Source organism: Chiroxiphia lanceolata, chromosome 2 (genome assembly GCF_009829145.1).
Source record: "Chiroxiphia lanceolata isolate bChiLan1 chromosome 2, bChiLan1.pri, whole genome shotgun sequence".
Taxonomy (NCBI): Eukaryota; Metazoa; Chordata; class Aves; order Passeriformes; family Pipridae; genus Chiroxiphia; species Chiroxiphia lanceolata.
This window is the reverse complement of record NC_045638.1, coordinates 63726483-63744456: the sequence shown is the minus strand read 5'-3', so window position 1 is coordinate 63744456 and position 17974 is coordinate 63726483.

Below are 17974 nucleotides of genomic sequence, written 5' to 3'. Positions count from 1 at the left end.
GTATAGGACTGCCAGATTAACTTTGTCAAATGAGGGAATTTGTATCAGTGCCTTGATTTTTCCAGCGATGGGAGCTCAGCCATTGAAGATTTCTGTATGTGCTAATGATGCTTTTGTTTGGTACCTTCCTCGGAACGTGACAAAAGAAGGAAGCTGACATTAGCAAGTGAGGACAATGAAGGTGAAGGGTAAAAATCAGTAGTGATATAGTGGCAGTAAAACAGGGAATGCAATTGTGATACATGAAGAGAGAAAAATCAAAGTAGCTTAATTCATGTAGAAATGTAAAATCAGTTAAAATTACATCAGATTAGCATCACTTAACCTGATACTTTTACCTATTTGTTTGTGTGGTTGGATGGCTGCTTGGATTTTGGTTTCTGTGTTTTTGGGGTTTTTTGTTTGTTTTGTTTCCTTGTTTTGTTTAAAAGTGACTTTCTTTTATACTTGATGTCAGGGAAACAGAACAGCAGAACAAAGAAATCTTGTATTCTTCCAGTAAACCTTTTCCCTTGTAGCAGAAGTACTTGATGAAAAATATGTCCTGAATATGAAGGTACACTACACACTAAGTGACAAGCAGGTCATTCCACAAAAATATTATTAGGGAAAAAATTCAGATGAAAGAGAATTAAAGTGTAAGTAGCACAGAAAAATACAATACAGTGAATGCTCAACCTCATATTTGAAAACAGGTTTTTTTATATGACTGTATGTGAACTAATAGCATGCATTTTTATATCACATCAACTACTGGTTAAAAAAAAAAAGCCCCAAATACAGTGTACATCTCAAGACCAGGTAAGTTTATGTTTAAATATTTTTTCCTCTTCCTGCTAATGGGTCTGTCAAATCCATTTTGCAATAGATACTGATGACTTTAAAAGAAGAAATTCGTCAAGCTCTGTGAAACACTGGGAAAAACTGGAAGTGAAAAATGAAAATTAAACTCCACAATCAACATTTTCAGCACGCAGACAGAAGGTGATATTAAAGGTTACATTTATTTTAAAGATTTATTCTGTTGCTTCTAATAGCATTCTTGACCAAATGAACATCAGAAGTGTTCTGTGGGAGAGGAGTTAGAATGCAGCTCTGGCAGAGTTGCTACCTTTTGGGATTTCTCCTTTGCTTTCCTAGATGAGCACATTCTATCCAGAGCATAGAAATAAATCCATTATCCTGAAGGCAATAAATGAGCTTATGCTCATTGTTTCCACATCTGTGCTGTATGCACATAGCCAAGGTCAGATGGATTTTATTTAACACATGATAATTAAGTGTATGCAGTGTAAGTAGTGTCTCTGCTTATGTCTTGATCTGAAAAGTGATCTTAGAGTTTTTTGACTGCAGTCAAGCTCTAATATGACCTATGGTTCATTGGTGGGAGCACAGGTCTTAGAGTTGTTCATGAGCAAATCAATTACATGCTCCTGATTAGAGAATTTTGGAGTATGGCTTTGGTCAAGGCCTTGTCAAGTGACATAGACCCAAGAAAAGATGGATCAGCAGAGAGATTAAACTCTAGTATAAAGAAATACATAGATGTCTCTGGGGATATTCAAACCTGTATTCCAATAAAGTCAGCAGTATTATATACGTGAAAAAACCATGAATAGTCTCTATAACCTGTGTTCATGTCACCTTGTAAAATTAGAATTTTCTTACCTGGAAGCAAGTAGGCTGTAAAGTGCTATTAAGTCACCTGACAGCATTTCTTATACCTCCCCCACCAGCACTGTGGGGGAGATTTTTTGTGTGAGATCCTGGTTCCATTGAAAACAAAGATAAAATTCCCACTGAGTCTCTTGGGGCTGTGGTTACAGGGTTTTACCTTACAAACAAATTTGATTTAATTTGGAGTAGATGTGAGTCTTTGCAGATTCGGTTGAATAGGAAAAGCTCCAAGTCTTTTCATTGAAAGGAGTTTAACAGTTAAATACAGAATCGCAGAATGGATAAGTTTAGAAGGGATCACATAAGGTCCAACCTCCCTGCTCAAGGGGGTGGTGTCACTTGGGGTTAATCCAATCAGTGCTCCTGCAAAATATAAACATATCACAACCAGATTGGAAAAGAAGGGAGATGTAGTAGTTCTTGTTGGGGAGTGGCCATGTTCTGAGACCACGAGGAGAGAGAGAGAGAGAGAGAGAGAGGGGCCTAGAGCCCCATTGGGGGCTAGGCCCCCCCCAGCCCCGGCTGGGGGGCTACAGGAACTTGGAACAGTGTTAGACTGGGCCAGGTATTTGTAGCTAAGAGCTGGGGGGATGTTTCTCCACTGTGAGCAGCAGCAGGAATGGTGGCAGAGACATCAGTGAACAGAGAGACTATGGCTGAAAGCCAAGAGATAAGAAAAGCAGCAGAGGTGGCTTGCAACCAAGTAAGAAGACACAGAGGTGTCTAATGAAGAGAGAGACAGAGCAGGACTAAGCTCTACACAGAGTTTTGGGGTAAGAACTGAACCAGACCCACTAAAACCCTTGGAGACCCCTCCTAGAGAGGAGGGGTGGTGGACTCCTACTGGATGGAAGTCCTAAAATACAGCAGTACTGGAGAGAGGAACTAAGAAGCTCAAAGACGTCCTGGAGCTGGAGTGGGATGGTGGGATGGAGTGTGGAGGGGGTGACCTTGGCCACCCCTGCTGCTGCTGCCAGGCTGGCAGTTTTGAGACAGAGCATAGGAGCTCTGGTAGAACTCTTGAGGCAAAGACTTTCAACTGAAAGCTACCCGAGACGTTCTGACTCAGAGGTAAATCCCCTGAGGAAGGGACTTTCACAAAGATGCCCCTGCACTTCATGATATGCCCGTGGTGAAACAAATTTTGTCCATGCTGGCAGTCCATGGGTGAGATCTTTGCTTGGAGTCGAAGGACCGAGAGGGGGAGAGGAGACCTCCCTTGTGTGTATTGGACAGAGATTCCAACTACGACAACTCCAGCTAAGACTGCTGCTTTGAAGAGAAGAGATGCTGATGCCCTGAGAGTGGAAACGATCTTTCTTTTTCCCTTCTGGACTTTTATTGGAGGGAGAAGAGATTGATCCATTGTAAATACTGCTTTATCATAGGAGAGATAGTTAAGATTATATATATACTGTATTATAATATTTGTTTGTGTAGTCATTGTAATATAATTCCCTTCCCCCCATATTGAGTCTTGTGTTGTGTCTGGAAAACCCATCTCACACTGGGATGAGATGTGGGAGGAGGGTTTGGACTCGGGAATTGGATTTTGGGGGTCTCAAACTACTACAAAAACTATTGCTACTCACATCAGTTTTCACTTTAATGCATCCTATTAATAGTGTCAGAGAAATTGCAGAGAATATAATATCTCAGAAAGAATATCATTCTTAAGGAGTTGACTTCTACCAAATAAAACAAGAAAAATCCATGTCACTTTTAAAGTACCAGTTTTGGAGTTTGTAACAGGAGGCATGAATTTATTGTGCATGGTTCATCATGTCAGAATAGTGCATTATTCCAGATATTTGAATTACTGAAGTAAGTATTTAGCAGTGTGGTTCATAGAAAAAGGACATAGTTGGAGATATCACAAGAGAATTATTTAATTTAGTCATATAATTTTTAATATAAGAATTTGGAGGTATGTTCATTTATCATGTCATTAAAGCATATAATCTCATTGTTCAATTTAGCATTAGAGATAGCATGTTGTCTCTAAACAATGTTGATATTATGTTTTTATTCATTTATATGGGTACTGCTGACATCCTTGTTTGTCAAATTAATACTGTGAAAGGCTCTGTAGATCAATTTAATTTTCAGTAATACCTTGCTAAAAAAAAAACTCCTAAGATATGATTAATCCATGGGATCCTATAAAAGCTGTAGGAACTCTTCTTGAAAAACATAAATTACTTCTTTAATCCAAATACAAAATCAAATTGTTTTGAATAAAGGAACATACAGAACAGCAGAAAACATACCAGTCATTTTTCATTAAAATACTGTCAAGTTCTATACCAAACTAACAGATGTTTATCTTATCATATTCATGTCTGTTCCTAAAATATTTGAGGATCTCAACATGATTTTGAGTTAGATGGTTGCAGATATGAGGCTATGTCTTGCTGTTTGGAAAACAGTTCATCTGACAAAGCAGTTATCCTAGGTTATGTTGAAGAATTGGAAGGTATGGTGACAAAACAGATTTGGAAGGTATGGCAGCAAAACATGAATAAGTAGGTCTTATTTTTCTCACAGGAAACCTTACACAACATTTATGTGGTTGTTCAGTTGGTTTTTCTAAGATTTTGTAATATTCTGTACAGAACACCAAATAATCTTTCCTTTTAAGAGTTTTACCAAAATATGGAGTTGTTTCTAGCCAATAAAATTATATATTCAAGTGTGGCATCTAGAAACTCGAGGCAGCAGGCTAAGAGATGAAAAAAATTTGGAAGATTTGTCACTTTTTTTTTTTTCAGTTTTATATTCCAGAAATTGAAAGTGCCTTTGGGTATAAGTTTTAACAGAACTCTTCTTACTGACTTGCACCTGAGAGAAATTGTAAGTGAAAAGTGTTAACTTATGAATTATTTCTGAGCAAATAATTACAGTGCAGCTCTCTCTGAAAGAATGGGTTTTATTTGGATTTTGGTAGACGGTGTCTCCCTTTTGGTTAGTCAAGTGCTGTTAAACCCTGTTTTGAATTCTGTATGCTCTAAAAATTAATTTCTTATTCAATTCTCTTGAAATATGGAATCAGATGTGGAATGTGAAAATAAAAGTATGTAAGATATATATGATATGTCTTACTTAGTAAAGAAACATAAGGCCAACAAATGTGACAGCAGTCAAGGTGTTTTCTTTGCCTGTTGAGTCTTGACACCATCTCTCTGCACAACATACTTCAGTAAAATTTTTAATTCAATCTTGAGTTGAAAGTTTTGCAACAGAGTTTGTGTCCTCATAGATGGGGTTTGTTTTTCCAGAAATCTAAAGTGATGAAGCAAATAAAATTATTATTTATAAGGATGTTGCTATGTTTTATTCTCTATATAAATAATAATCTATGGGAAACAATGAATAAGATCTACTCAGAAGAAAAATTGACATCAAACCCAGGCTGATATATGTTCAACCACTGCCAAAATATTATCTCGATTTCTGTGCATATGTTTGTGTTATTATGTTCTTTTTTTGTGTCATTATTAGGGTATTTGTATTCCAGTAGTGCCATTTCTGAGGAGTAAATAAGTGCCTGAAAAATCAGGAATGGTTGGTATTCTTATTTTTAACAAACTCCATATATTATTCCACATAAGGTTGTTTAACAAAATTATATATCATTTTATTAAGTGCCAAGTTAAACTAGTAGATGTTAAGTGTATGTGGCAAAAAAATCCAAAGCTAAACCTTTTCACTGACAGAGGCAGCTTTGTCCTAATGACAACTCTCCTATATGGCTCTGTTAAAAAAACCCAGGTTTTGGTCTGCCTTCCCCTCACTCCTGTATTTCTGATTGCCATGCCTGTTTTGCAGCCACTTCACTTCCATAGCCAATAGTTATCCTACTGTCAAATGAATTACATTCTTTCCCTATTGTCCTTCCAAAATGATAGAATCCTAGTTGATAGTAAAAGTATTGTTATTAATCCCAAATTGCAAGACCTTCTGCTCTATCAATTATTATTTTTTATGGTTTATGGTATCAAATTCTTTATTTAAGTCTCCATTGGTCATTTCTCCCTCATTTAATTTACCTACTATTCACTTAAGAAAAAAAAATCATCTACAAAGAACATCAAGGCAGCCTGTTAGCCTGGCCATCACAATTTTTATGAACTCACAGGGTTTTTTACCTTTTTATCTGTTTACTTTTGTCTTAACTCATTCTTTCCTTCAAATTACTTGTAAATCATTGCATGACATTAAGTGTCCAAATACTATTTTTATTTTCATAACTGCGGTGGTACTATATGGACTAAAACTAGCAATTTGAAATTACCTGAGATATCATATAATTTTTCTGAAAATAGATCGTAGTGTCCTCCAACTTGAGTACACTGAATATCTACTGAGATTTTTTTGCACCTTATTTATGGTAATTTACACTTGTAGACTCTGATTTCTATAAGGCAGCTTGCCTCTTCGTATATGCTTAATGCCATCAAATTTACTAAAAACCGAGGCAAAGTATTAATTCAAGTTTTGGGGCCATATCTATATTATATTTAATCTTTTTCCTTGATCTATTTTTAATTATATGGATAAGAAACTTTTCAGTATTTGTTTTAATATCCTTTGAAAGATCTAATTTATCTTGACTTTTGCAGTTCTCACTCCTTCTGTAAACATAGCAATCTGGAACACATAACTCACTACTGATTAAACCCTTTTTTTCCTTTTTTTGCTGCTTTACTGTTTTTCTCACTTTTCAAGACACTATTTTCATCCACTTACATTTGAAGTCCTTTCCTCCAAGTTTTCTCTACTTTGTAATGAAAATTGAAGAAAATTCCTGTGCTTCTGATTTGAATTCTAGGTCTCTGACAATTCTAGGTCTCTTCAATTCAACTTTTGCAAGTTTTCTCTTTTGAATTTAAAACCTTAATTATAGAGTTGCTTTTATTTCATTCACCTTCATTCAGCTGAGTCACTCACAACCACTTCATCCAACATCATGCCGCTAACAACAACTTGATAAAGAGTTTTTAATAGTAGTGCCCCATAGAAGGCTCTACTATCATAGAATTCCTATTAGAAAAACACAATTAATATAAATTCACATGAATTTATCAGAAATTGATAGCCAGTCCTTTTATATATAATAATAGCCGACCAGTGGCATTTCTACCTATAATGCAAAACTGATCTATTTCCTGTTTGTAGGAATGACCTGGGAAAAAAAACAAATCCCAACCAAGAAAACCCCAAAACTGGAAATAACCACTGGTGAGGTCTGGGGAGGATACAGTAACTGAAGGAAAGCAGACACCTAATAGTGAAGAGAATGGATTTCTACCTTTACACTACCTCAACTGTCCAGACAGACTGGCATAAAAAATAATATGTCTTTTATCTTGGTGCAATGTAATATTTAGAAGAAAATAATATAATCATAAAAACAAAGAAAAAATCCATGAAAGAAGAGACTGAATTACTTATGATCTGGGACCAGATCTTAGCTTGAGTCCTCTATCTCAAAACAGACAGAAATGAGGGATCATTCTGAGTGTTGCTATAATCCAATGTTAATTATTCCATAAAAAATTGTAACAGCTTCAACATAAAAGAGAAACCCAAAATATACATAGGAGATGGATTTACAGGATGTAAGTTTCATATATAATGAAAGCTCAAAAAATTGCCCTCTTATTAAGATTACAGAGATATTTCCTTCTCCACTGGCTGAATTTTCAAAGGTAAGATGGGCTTGGAAATGTAACAGCAGGAGACAGGTATTCAGGCTGCTGAATACCCTGTTTAGATGTGCAATTTGGACTGAGAAAGTTTGCTGCTTTCAAACAGAAGTGAGACGGGCAGTCCAGTGGTAGTCTGGTTTCAGATGTAAAATATAGAACTCATAGCCCACCATCTTTCCATCTTAATGTGCTGGTTTTAAAAAATCAGCAGGGAAAAGTTAAGACTGCTTGAGCTGCTCTCTTATGATAGTGGAGGGGGGAAACAAAGAAAACAAATCTGTGAGAGGTTAAAAATGTTCATCACAATTTTACTGAGGTAAAACTTGCAAATAACAAAACAATACAGAGGAAAAGTGTTTACCCATAAAAACCAAAAAAGGCAAAATGTTACCTGGCCCCCCATCCCTAGGGTAAAACAAAAATGGCTCCTGTTCCTGTGCTGCACGCCACAAGGCCTGGGAGAACAAAGAAAGTACTGTGGCAAACAAGTTTTTTGCAATTTAACACCCTGCCCTCCCTGGCCAGACAAAAACAATGGGGAACAGTGGTAAAGCAAAAAAGACCCTCAAAGACTTTTATCTGAAAGGATTTATGCTGCTGAGATGCTGGTGTGGGTCCCAGCATATTGGTGGTGTGGACGCAGGAGGTTCTTTGTTCCCTGCCGCACAGCTTCCTCCAGCACTGGAACTACCCTGCTCATCTCTACTGGGGTTTTGGGCTCTGTGAGGCTTGGCTGGGACTCTTTGCCGCATGGTGGCAACCCATGGTGGTGGCTTTTGGGGCTGCGGCAGCATTTGTGGTGGCTCCAGCAGTGACGACTGTGGTTGTAGCTGCTCCGGTGGTGGTGGGGTGTAGTGTGACAGGCTCTCTCTCCCAGTGCCAAGTAGCCACATCGTCCTGACCCCTGGTCCCACACACCTTCTCATGTAAATGCAGCAGTAAAAATTGCCAACTTTCAGTTTCTGGTTGCAGGTCTTAAAGAGAAAGTCCACCAAAGATGTTGTAGAGGATGTCAAATACACAGTTTGGTCACACCCACATAGTGTTAAACTCTTCCTCCTATCCTTGTAAGCAGGACACTTAAAAAGGGAGTCAACCTTTTCAAGTCATGCAAAAAATACCATTCTCAGCAATACAATAAGAATCCTTCATGATAGTAGAAGTTCAATTAATAATGAAAGACAAACAATGTATTTCTGACACTGTTTTTCAATTTGAAAAAAGAAGTTCCACAGACTTTTGCTAGGATAACTGGTATTCTAGAGGTCTCGGTTGACTGGAATTTACAAGATCTACAAGAAGGATCAGAAGGAAGACCTGCGGAACTAGAGGCCTGTCAGCCTGACCTTGGTGCCAGGGAAGGTCAGGGAGCAGATCATCTATAAGTGTCATCATACAACATGTAAAGGACAACCAGGGGATTGCACTCAGCCAGAATGGGTTTATGAAAAGCAAGTCTTGCTTGACCACCTTGATCTCCTTCAATGAGAGTGGCCCGACCAGTGAATGAGGGAAAGGCTGTGGTTGTTGTCTATCTGGACTGCAGTAAAGCCTTTCACACTGTTTCCCACAGTATTCTCCTGGAGAAGCTGACAGCCCAATGCTCGGATGGGTAAAAAACTGCCTGGATGGTCAGTCCCAGACTGTGGTGGTGAACAGTTACATCCAGCTGATGGCTGGTGGTAAGTGACGTTCCCCAGGGCTCAGTATTGGGACCAGTTCTGTTTAATATGTTTATCAATGATCTGGATGAGGGGATCAAGTGCACCCTCAGTCAGTTTGCAGACAACATCAGGTTGAGTGAGAGTGTTGATGTGCTAAAAGGTTCTGCTCAGAAGGCTCTGTAGAGGGATCTGGGCAGGCAGAGTCAATGGACCAAGGCTAATGGTATGAGGTACAAAGTCAGGTTGTACTTGGGTCACAACAAAGCTGCTTGAATATAAGCCATCAGTATGCCCAAGTGGCCAAGAAGGCCAATGACATTCTGGTCTATATCAGAAATACTATGGCCAGCAGGACTAGTGCAGTGATTGTCCCCCTGTACTCGGCACTGGTGAGGTTGCACATTGAATAGTGTGTTCAGCTTTGGAACCCTCATTACAGGGAAGATATTGAGATGCTGGAGCATGTCCAGAGAAGGGCAATAAAGCTGGTGAAGGGTCTGGAGCACAAGTGGGATAAAGAGCAGCTGAGGTAGCTGGGATTGTTTAGCCTGAAAAGGAGACTGAGGGGAGACCTTATCACTCTCTACAACAACATGAAAGGAGGTTGCAGTGAGGTGGGGGTTGGTTTCCTCCCAGATAACAAGTGGTAGGGCAAGAGAAAATAGTCTCAAGTTGCAGCAGGGAAGGTTTAGATTAGATATTAGGAAAATTTTCTACACTGAAAGGGTAGTTAAGCATTCTAGTAGGCTGCCCAGGAAAATGGTTGAGTTATTACCCCTGGAGGAATTTAAAAGATGTGTAGATGTGACACATAAGGACGTGGTTTAGTGGTGAATGTGGCAGTGGTAGATTTATGGTTGGACTTGATGATCTTAGAAGGCTTTTCCAACCTAAACAATTCTATGATTCTACTTAATGAAATATGTAAATAGGAAGTCAAGCAAAAAAAATCTCTTACTGGGCTCCTATTATGTGATAGCAGATGCATGTGAGACTCTAGTCCCCATCTGCCTGTTTCATCTTAGATAAGAAAACATTATATTAATTGTGACTATCATATTAATTACATCTGATTGTTTAGGACATGAGTTACTGAATGCATCTCTCTCAGTGCAGGTGCCACAGTTTTCAATGTGATGAACTATAGCAATCATGGAAAACTAGATAATTTATTTATAATTTACACTGAAAGAGTGAAATTTAATTTTTAGGGAAAATATGTAGATCTTTCAGTCATTAAGGAAATTATAGTCACTCTTGTTGTAGTAATTTCTCTTGTATAAAAATGTTGCTTAAGGAAGAAAAACTACTTGACTCTAATTGATTTCTACTATATTTTGTTCTTTTACACCTGTCATCTTATCTGCATGTCTCTCAGATTTAAGACTACAGAAATGACTGTAGCTGAAGGTGATATTTGTGATAAGCTAGGGATTATATTGAAACTTTTGAACTCATTTAAGCTATGACATTCTATGGCAGATTAATTAAAATAATTCACAACTACTTCAGCCTGGGACAGAGAAAGGGAAACAAGCCTCAGATGTGAAATGCACTCATCAGGTTCACTATCTGCTTGATTACTCTTGCATCCATCACATTTGTTCTGCAGTGAGTCATCAATATTTTGGCCATGAAAAAAATGGCAGATGAACACTCCTGTGGTGAAAAGGCAAGTCTTTTCCCACTGGTGACACCAATAAGCTTTATGTGTGCCTCCAGAAGTGAAGTGAACAATGGAAAATACTTCCCTTTTTCAAATACTTTATCAAAAGCTCTGTGTGATTCACCTCCATGATCTTTCTGAGCCTCTGCTCAGCGAGGAAGCCAAAAGCTTGAGTTTGACTCTCTGTCTTCATCCCACACTCTCATGGCACACTGCTTCAGCCCATCTACAAGGTTGACCATAAACTACTTGAGGTGATGACAGGCTTTTATTTCTCTAGATGTTTAAAATTCACCACAGAAGGTAAGAAGTCATTTGGCTATCATTCTTTGCTTTATTTTTTCCTTCATAAATGCCCATATTAAAGAGTTTTCCTCACCAACAATTAGCAATCTTTTTAGCTTAGCCTGCCAACAGTTCCAGGGGTGTTGTTTGCTTTTTTGTTTTTTTTAGGGAGGGGTATTCTTCTGTGAACAATGAAAAATTAAAAACTCATCTGATAAAGCTGATTTCAACTGTCTTGATGTTAGGAAATAAATGTTTTCTCTGGTGTCATATGGCTCTGCTGGGATTTCAATTGATCTTTGTGTTCGTTTTCTCATTTTCCAGCTGAAATTCATCTAGGGCTTAGGCATGGTGTTACTGTGTTTACCTTCAATGCCTCCCGTTGTTCTTCCAGGGATCTCTGATGACATGTCTTCATCTTTTCATTCCTAGTTTACTTTGTCATACTGCCAGAGTTAAAATGTGTGTTATGTGCATTTCAGATCCTTGAATGTGATAACAACCTTCAGGTCTAAGAAGGGTACTGAGATGTCAAAACTGAGATCTGATGCCTTACATCTGCAGTCTTTGCTTCACGGGAATATACGGGAAAGTTTCTCAAAAGGGAAAAAAAAGGATTGTTTTACAAACACAAATAAGTTGTCTGAGGATGCCAGGCTTGTCAACCTAGGATATGTTTAATTGAATTCAGCAGAGAGAGATCCATAGTGTGAGATCTGTATTTGCCCTGTGTGGTAACTTGTGCAATTTCCATGAAGTAGTAAGCTCAAGAGCTGAATTCAGTTCTGAGGCTACAGTGAACTTCATAGCTCCTTGAAACAGTATTTTCTCTACTTTACATTCTGATTCTATTTCTTTTAGTAAGTCTAATTCATGTTTTACATATCCATAGTACTGTTAAAATGTGAATCATTCTAAGGAACTCTTTATGACAGTCTGGCTATGGAGTCTGAAAAAGGTGTGGGAGGGAAGAGACTGTAGTAAAAAAGACCATAGAAGAACACTGCTAAAAATTGCAGTACAATTCAACTGTTCCCAGATGCTTGCTAAAGATGTTAGCCCACATTTATGTCTTGAGAAAAGGAAACTGATAGGGTTTCTGTATTCTAACTCGGAGTACTCCAAAGTCCTTAAAAAGCCTTATGGCCTTTTCTGATTTTTTTTCACTGGTATTTTAATTCGCCATTTTAAAATTAAGGTGAAATAGGGGAAAAATTGGTTTTTTTACTGTGACAGCACCTATAGTCTGTAGTCAAAATCCTGTTTCTATTGGCTAAATGCAGAACAAATACATAACCACAAATCCTCTGTATCACTAAAAGGTGGTGATTTCATTTAATATGCCAGACTCTAAGTAAGTGTAGCAGATGTAGGAACACATATTGGTCATACTAATCAGGTGTTCATGCCTCTTGGCACTAATATGTTATTGCATGATTCCAACATGTTGTGGAAAAAACCATGTTTGGGTTGATATGGTTCTTCCATTACGAGGAGAAGTTCCTGCTAGGTATTTAATTTTTGCCTTGCTTATTTACAGAAAAAGTCTTTTTTCAATAAGCATAGTCAGGCAACAACAACAGGCAATTTATTTGCAGAATCACTTCCAAATCTTTGCGTGCTCCGTGCTCTCCTTCCATGCCATGCTTACCTTAGAATTGCTGAGACACTTGGTTCCTTCTCCAGGTATGTGTAAAAGAAACATGGCATGATGAGGACTTCTGCCTTTGGTCTCTGTCAGCTGCGGTGTTTTGTAAGAACTATTGTTCAGCCATTTAAATCCAGAATGGACTTACCCACTCCTTACCTCTATCCCCAATGACACAAAGCTATTTCTTCAAGCTATGTAATTAGCTAAGCTGTGTTACTAGGTGAACATACTAGTGAAGGAATAAATTGCTTACCCTAGGTGTGGAAATATTTTAAAGTTTCAACTCTTAAATATTTTTAAGCTTCAAAATGACCTTTTTCTTCTTAATCACATTATGGATATTTCACACACTGTGATATTTTTCTCCCAGAGTGTGACTGGATTGCTCTTTTAGCCCTGATTCAGCAAAGCACTGAGGTATTTCCTGCTTTAAAAATCAGCAAAACACTAATATATTTCCTGCTTTAAAAAAAGATTAAAGGTCTTAGAATAATCCTTGGAAATTCTGCCCCAGTTTATTGAGAATTTTATTTAAAAATTCAAAGACAGATTTATTCTTCAGACTGTATCATATCCTAAACACTTCTAATGAAAGAATATAAAATTTTTCTTCTTGTTTATTTTCTTTTGTTTTCTATGGGAAGGCTCATAAGGCTGTGGTGGCTTATTTATTTGAATTATATTGTTTATTTGTGAAAGACAGTAAGACTCTTAACATCACAAGACATTCTCCCATAAGTTTAATACACAAAACCACATGAGTGATATTGAAGAAATGCTTGTCCCTGTTAATTATTTTATTTCTCTGAATGACAAAATGAAGATGCTGGAAATCCAAATCTCAAAAAGGAAGTTAGTTGTCTCATGATTTTGCGGACACTGCTTTTGAGTTTTTGAGAAACATGTTTTTCTATTATGTTAGTCACTGGAGAAGTTATGTTCTGTAAAACAGGTTCCTTATAGAATTGATGCCACCCTTGATCACAGTGCTCCCTGTTGAAAAGTGCATCACAGTATTTCATAAAGAAAATTATTGTATCATAAGTTTTAACATTGGCACTTTGATTGGCAAACACTGATTGGTTTCTAGATCAGCTATATGATTCCCTGTAGAAAAGATTCCACTTTAGGGTAACATTTAATTGATGAGCATCTGGCAAATAAGTACAAGAAATGCACGTGTACAGAAGTAAGCTTGAAGGGATTGTCATTTGCTGTTCCCAGACTGCCCTTTCTATCAGAGGACTACTGTACGTCATTTGAATAGGAAAACTCCATTTAGGAGCTTGTCCTTGCAACCTTGATAGAAAAGCATCATGATCAGGCACTGGAACGGCATCACAAATGTTACAGCAGCATGACGGGGATCAAGAGCTATATAATAAGGAGGTTTCACACAGTTTAAGAAGCACAGGTGATAGAGAAATACAACTAGATGAAGTGTTCTTCATTCAGCCAAAACTCCTACACTTCAGTAGAATTAGTTCATATTTGACTCTGTTATAAATGAGAATTCCCCAGTTCTGTTTAACAAATGATTGTATAAAATGATTCTATAATTCTTTTATTTTGGATTACATGCTCCTGGCATAACAGCAAAGTGAGCAGACTTGAAACTTCTGAAGACAAAATAAGCACTGAAACAATATTGTCATGATCCTTTCCTTTGCAAAGCCACAAATGAGACATTTGGGAACGGAAAACTGTTTTGAGGGAACATTAAATTGGCCAAGAACAAATTGCTACAGAAAATGACATCCTCTTCTGAACATCCATTAGTTTCTGATAATCAGGAATGCTCGGATGCTTGAACATTCCATTAGTACGAAGCAGCGAGTTAATTGTAATAATTATCAGCAGTTTTAATTGTTTTGTTATAATGTATTTTGCAGTTTGTTTGACAGCATGAAATCAATATGCACCTCTAGGAAAAATATCTAGTATAATAAAATTATGCTCCATTATGCCTCCCAACCTCAGAATTAAACTCTGTACATAAATGTGTATTTCTGTTTGTGTGTGCAGAAGAATTATATTGAATGAGTAGAGATGTGTAAATAAATTGGAATCCGTTGTTAAAGTGGAAGATGGAGTCTCCTCTTAAAAATTGTTTCTGTCTTTCAAACCTTTAATTTTCAGGTAAGAAATCAGAAAACCATTGCTACCTCTCTTCGACTTTATGTATTATTCTTTTATATTAAAAAGTACTTTACAGAGATTTTAGTAGTGATTTCTAGAATGCCTGTATTGATGTCATGTTAACAAAAATGTGGTGATGTATGTGAAGTTTAATTGTAATGATGATTTCCAGATGGGGATCCCAAAGCACAAAAATTGGAGTGGAGCAGAAAAAAAGCCACAAAAATGATTTAAGGACTGTGGAGAGGTATACTTCAATGAGATATTCTGACGATTTTATCTGGCAAAAGGAAGATATACAGACAGTTTGATTACAGTGCTTAAATATTGTTTTGTGAGAACACCCTGCATACTCAAGGGCTTTTTACTCTCATGGAAAAAAAAAATAAATAAAAGAACTGTAGTCATCACAAGAACCAACAGCAAGTTAGAAAAAAAACCAGCCTGGAAATAAAATTTTAGGTTTAGCAGTGATTTTAATGGATGATCAACTGGTGGATTAAAATACCAAAAGAAGTGAGAGATTCTACATTTCCGTGTTTCTCCAGATACCTTTAGAAAAATATTTGTTTTAGTCAAATATAAGTTATTGAGTTTTATAAGGCATAAATAGGATGAAGTGTAATAGTCTAAGTTATAATGTTTTGTGATATATGAGGTGTCAGACAAAATAACACAATGGTTCCTCCTGGTCTTATGCTGTGATCCAATTAAAAGAGGTTATTAGTTACTCATTTTGTGTGCAGCCTTCGCATTGAAGTCTCTTGACAAGAGATGTAAGTACCTGTAACTGCCTTGGGAGTGTTAAAAACTTCATTATTATTTGTTCCTTTTTTATTTACCGGTGGAAAAAGCCAGAAGATGCTGTGAGTCCTGGAGAGACTTGAGAGGATCAGAAGCTGAGCTGGATCCCAGACAAAGGCAGGCAGTCATCATTCATCCCTCTATGAAGACAAAAGTTGGGAAAGAGAAGAAATTAGTGAGGAAAAAGATGACAGATGGGATGGGGGTGGGGAGCAGCGAGACCAACCTGAAAAGATTTGTGATTACTACACTAGAAAACACATAAAATTTTGGAGCTAATTTCCTAGAGTCTCATTTACATATGAAACCTGAGGTAAGGGTTAGTGCACACTCTAGCAAGGAACAATATGAAATGTTTTCTGATTACCTGTACCAACTCTCTATAAAAACCACCTTCAGAATACATTTGTTATATAGTTACCTTATTATGATCAAAGACATGTTTTCTGCTGAGGTTCAGGTGAGGGGTTTTTTGGTTGGTTGGTTGGTTTTTGTGTGTGTTGTTTTTGTTTGTTTGTTTTTTTGTTTTGTTTGTTTCATTTTTGCCTCCTGTAGGTAAGTCTGTTCCTGCTTTTGTAGAGATTCAGGATTGCTTCTGAGCTGGAGGGAACTATACCTCTCTCTCCCCTCCATGGAGCAGAGCAGCTGAGAATGTGTTCAGCACACCTTCGCAGAGTCACCACAACAGCTGAGTAATAAGAACATCCTTGGCTAAATGTCTGTTTCGCAGTTCAGCTTTTAGGGGCACAGTTTCAAGAAATGAATGTGAATAGTGAGTACTGCCTCTTACTGCTGCTCTGTTTTTGTGATCTATAAATAAAAAGAACTTTAACCTTATGTAAGCTCAATGATAAGTTATTTGTTGGAGCAGCAATGTGTCAGACCCTAGCTGATTCAAAAATGACGACTAAGAAGCAAGCAGACTACGCTTCATGTAAAATCCAATTGTAGTGCCATCATTATAAGGGAGACTTGAGAGCTCTGCTGTCTTTTCAGTAGCTGTCACCGTCTCTGTCAAGGGCTTCATCTGAATTCAGCACATATCCCTTTATTTCCTTATAATGACTAATGATGATTCACAGTTTTTGCTTACTGCTGTCTTAGATTCCAACAACACATGTTTTTATACCTGCTGTCTTAAATCCCTCTATTCACCATTCAGGGAAACTTCTAAAGCAAGTGCACTCAGCCTTCCAAAGGGTATTCAATAGCTCCTGAGGATTCTTCCTTTTTTAATACTGCTCCATGCTGTTTCAGCTATTCTGCCATCTTCAAGATTATAATTACTATTGTCATTTCTGGAGCTAGACATCTACTTGGGGAGTGCTCCAGAGAGAAGTGAGCTGCACCTCCTCCCTCCCCTGAGTCCAGAAGGGCAGATCCTTCTCATCTCTGCTGGTCCCGAAGGCAGGAGGCTTCTGGCTATTCTTTAACCCTGACCTCTTGCATTGCAGTAGATAAAGCTGAAGCCAAATCACTGAGCTGACAGTTTATAAAATGTCTTACCTTCTATTACAAAATTTTAAAAGCCTGAAACAACTTTTGAATTTTAGCACAGATGTTAGTTTTTGTTGTAACTTGGTGCTTTTTTTTTTTTTAAACTGTAGCTACTGAGGGTTATTTCAAGTGACTTAACACATTTATTTTTATAAAAGCAACTAGTACTATCTGCTTTCTCTGTCTGTCTCTTCCAGAGAAATGAGTTAGTGCTTCCTATTAACTGTACTGGCTTTTGCTGAAATTATTTAAGACTCTCTCTCCTTTTAATTTTTTTTCTTTTTAAACTAGTGGGAGGACACATCTAATGTGTCCTCTCTTTACATTTCTGAAAATAATTTTTTTATTCTAAGGCTGTGGCTTTGATTTTATTTCAAGGTGTTGCTGCTTTCCTCTAATAGGGAAAAACCACACTGAGATGCCACATTGTTTGGAGAAAATGGCAAAAATGCTTTCAGAAGGATGCTTGGGAGGAGGAAAGCTATATAAATGACACATCAGCAGTTGTATTTGGAGACTGGCTAAGCCTCACACATGCAAGATGCACACTAATGGATATGAAAGGAAAAAAGGAAGGTATGCTTTGGTGTTTTTCACTGAATGATTTTTGTTCCACTGATCTGTAGGGATGAATTGATTATATATTCCTTCACAACCTAGGTCTTTGTAGGAATATCCTGTGCTGGTGCCATGTGATGGCAGAACTGCTGCAGACTAGAAAGGATCTTCAATGTGTTTTATTTCATGGTTAACAAGAACAGACAAGTTTTCTTCCTGTTCCTAAGAAATAGACTACTACTTCAAAACCTTTCTCTACAACTACACGAGAGCAGGGCGCAACTTCTTCAATGTAGACCCAATGAACCAGCGTAGCTCACTG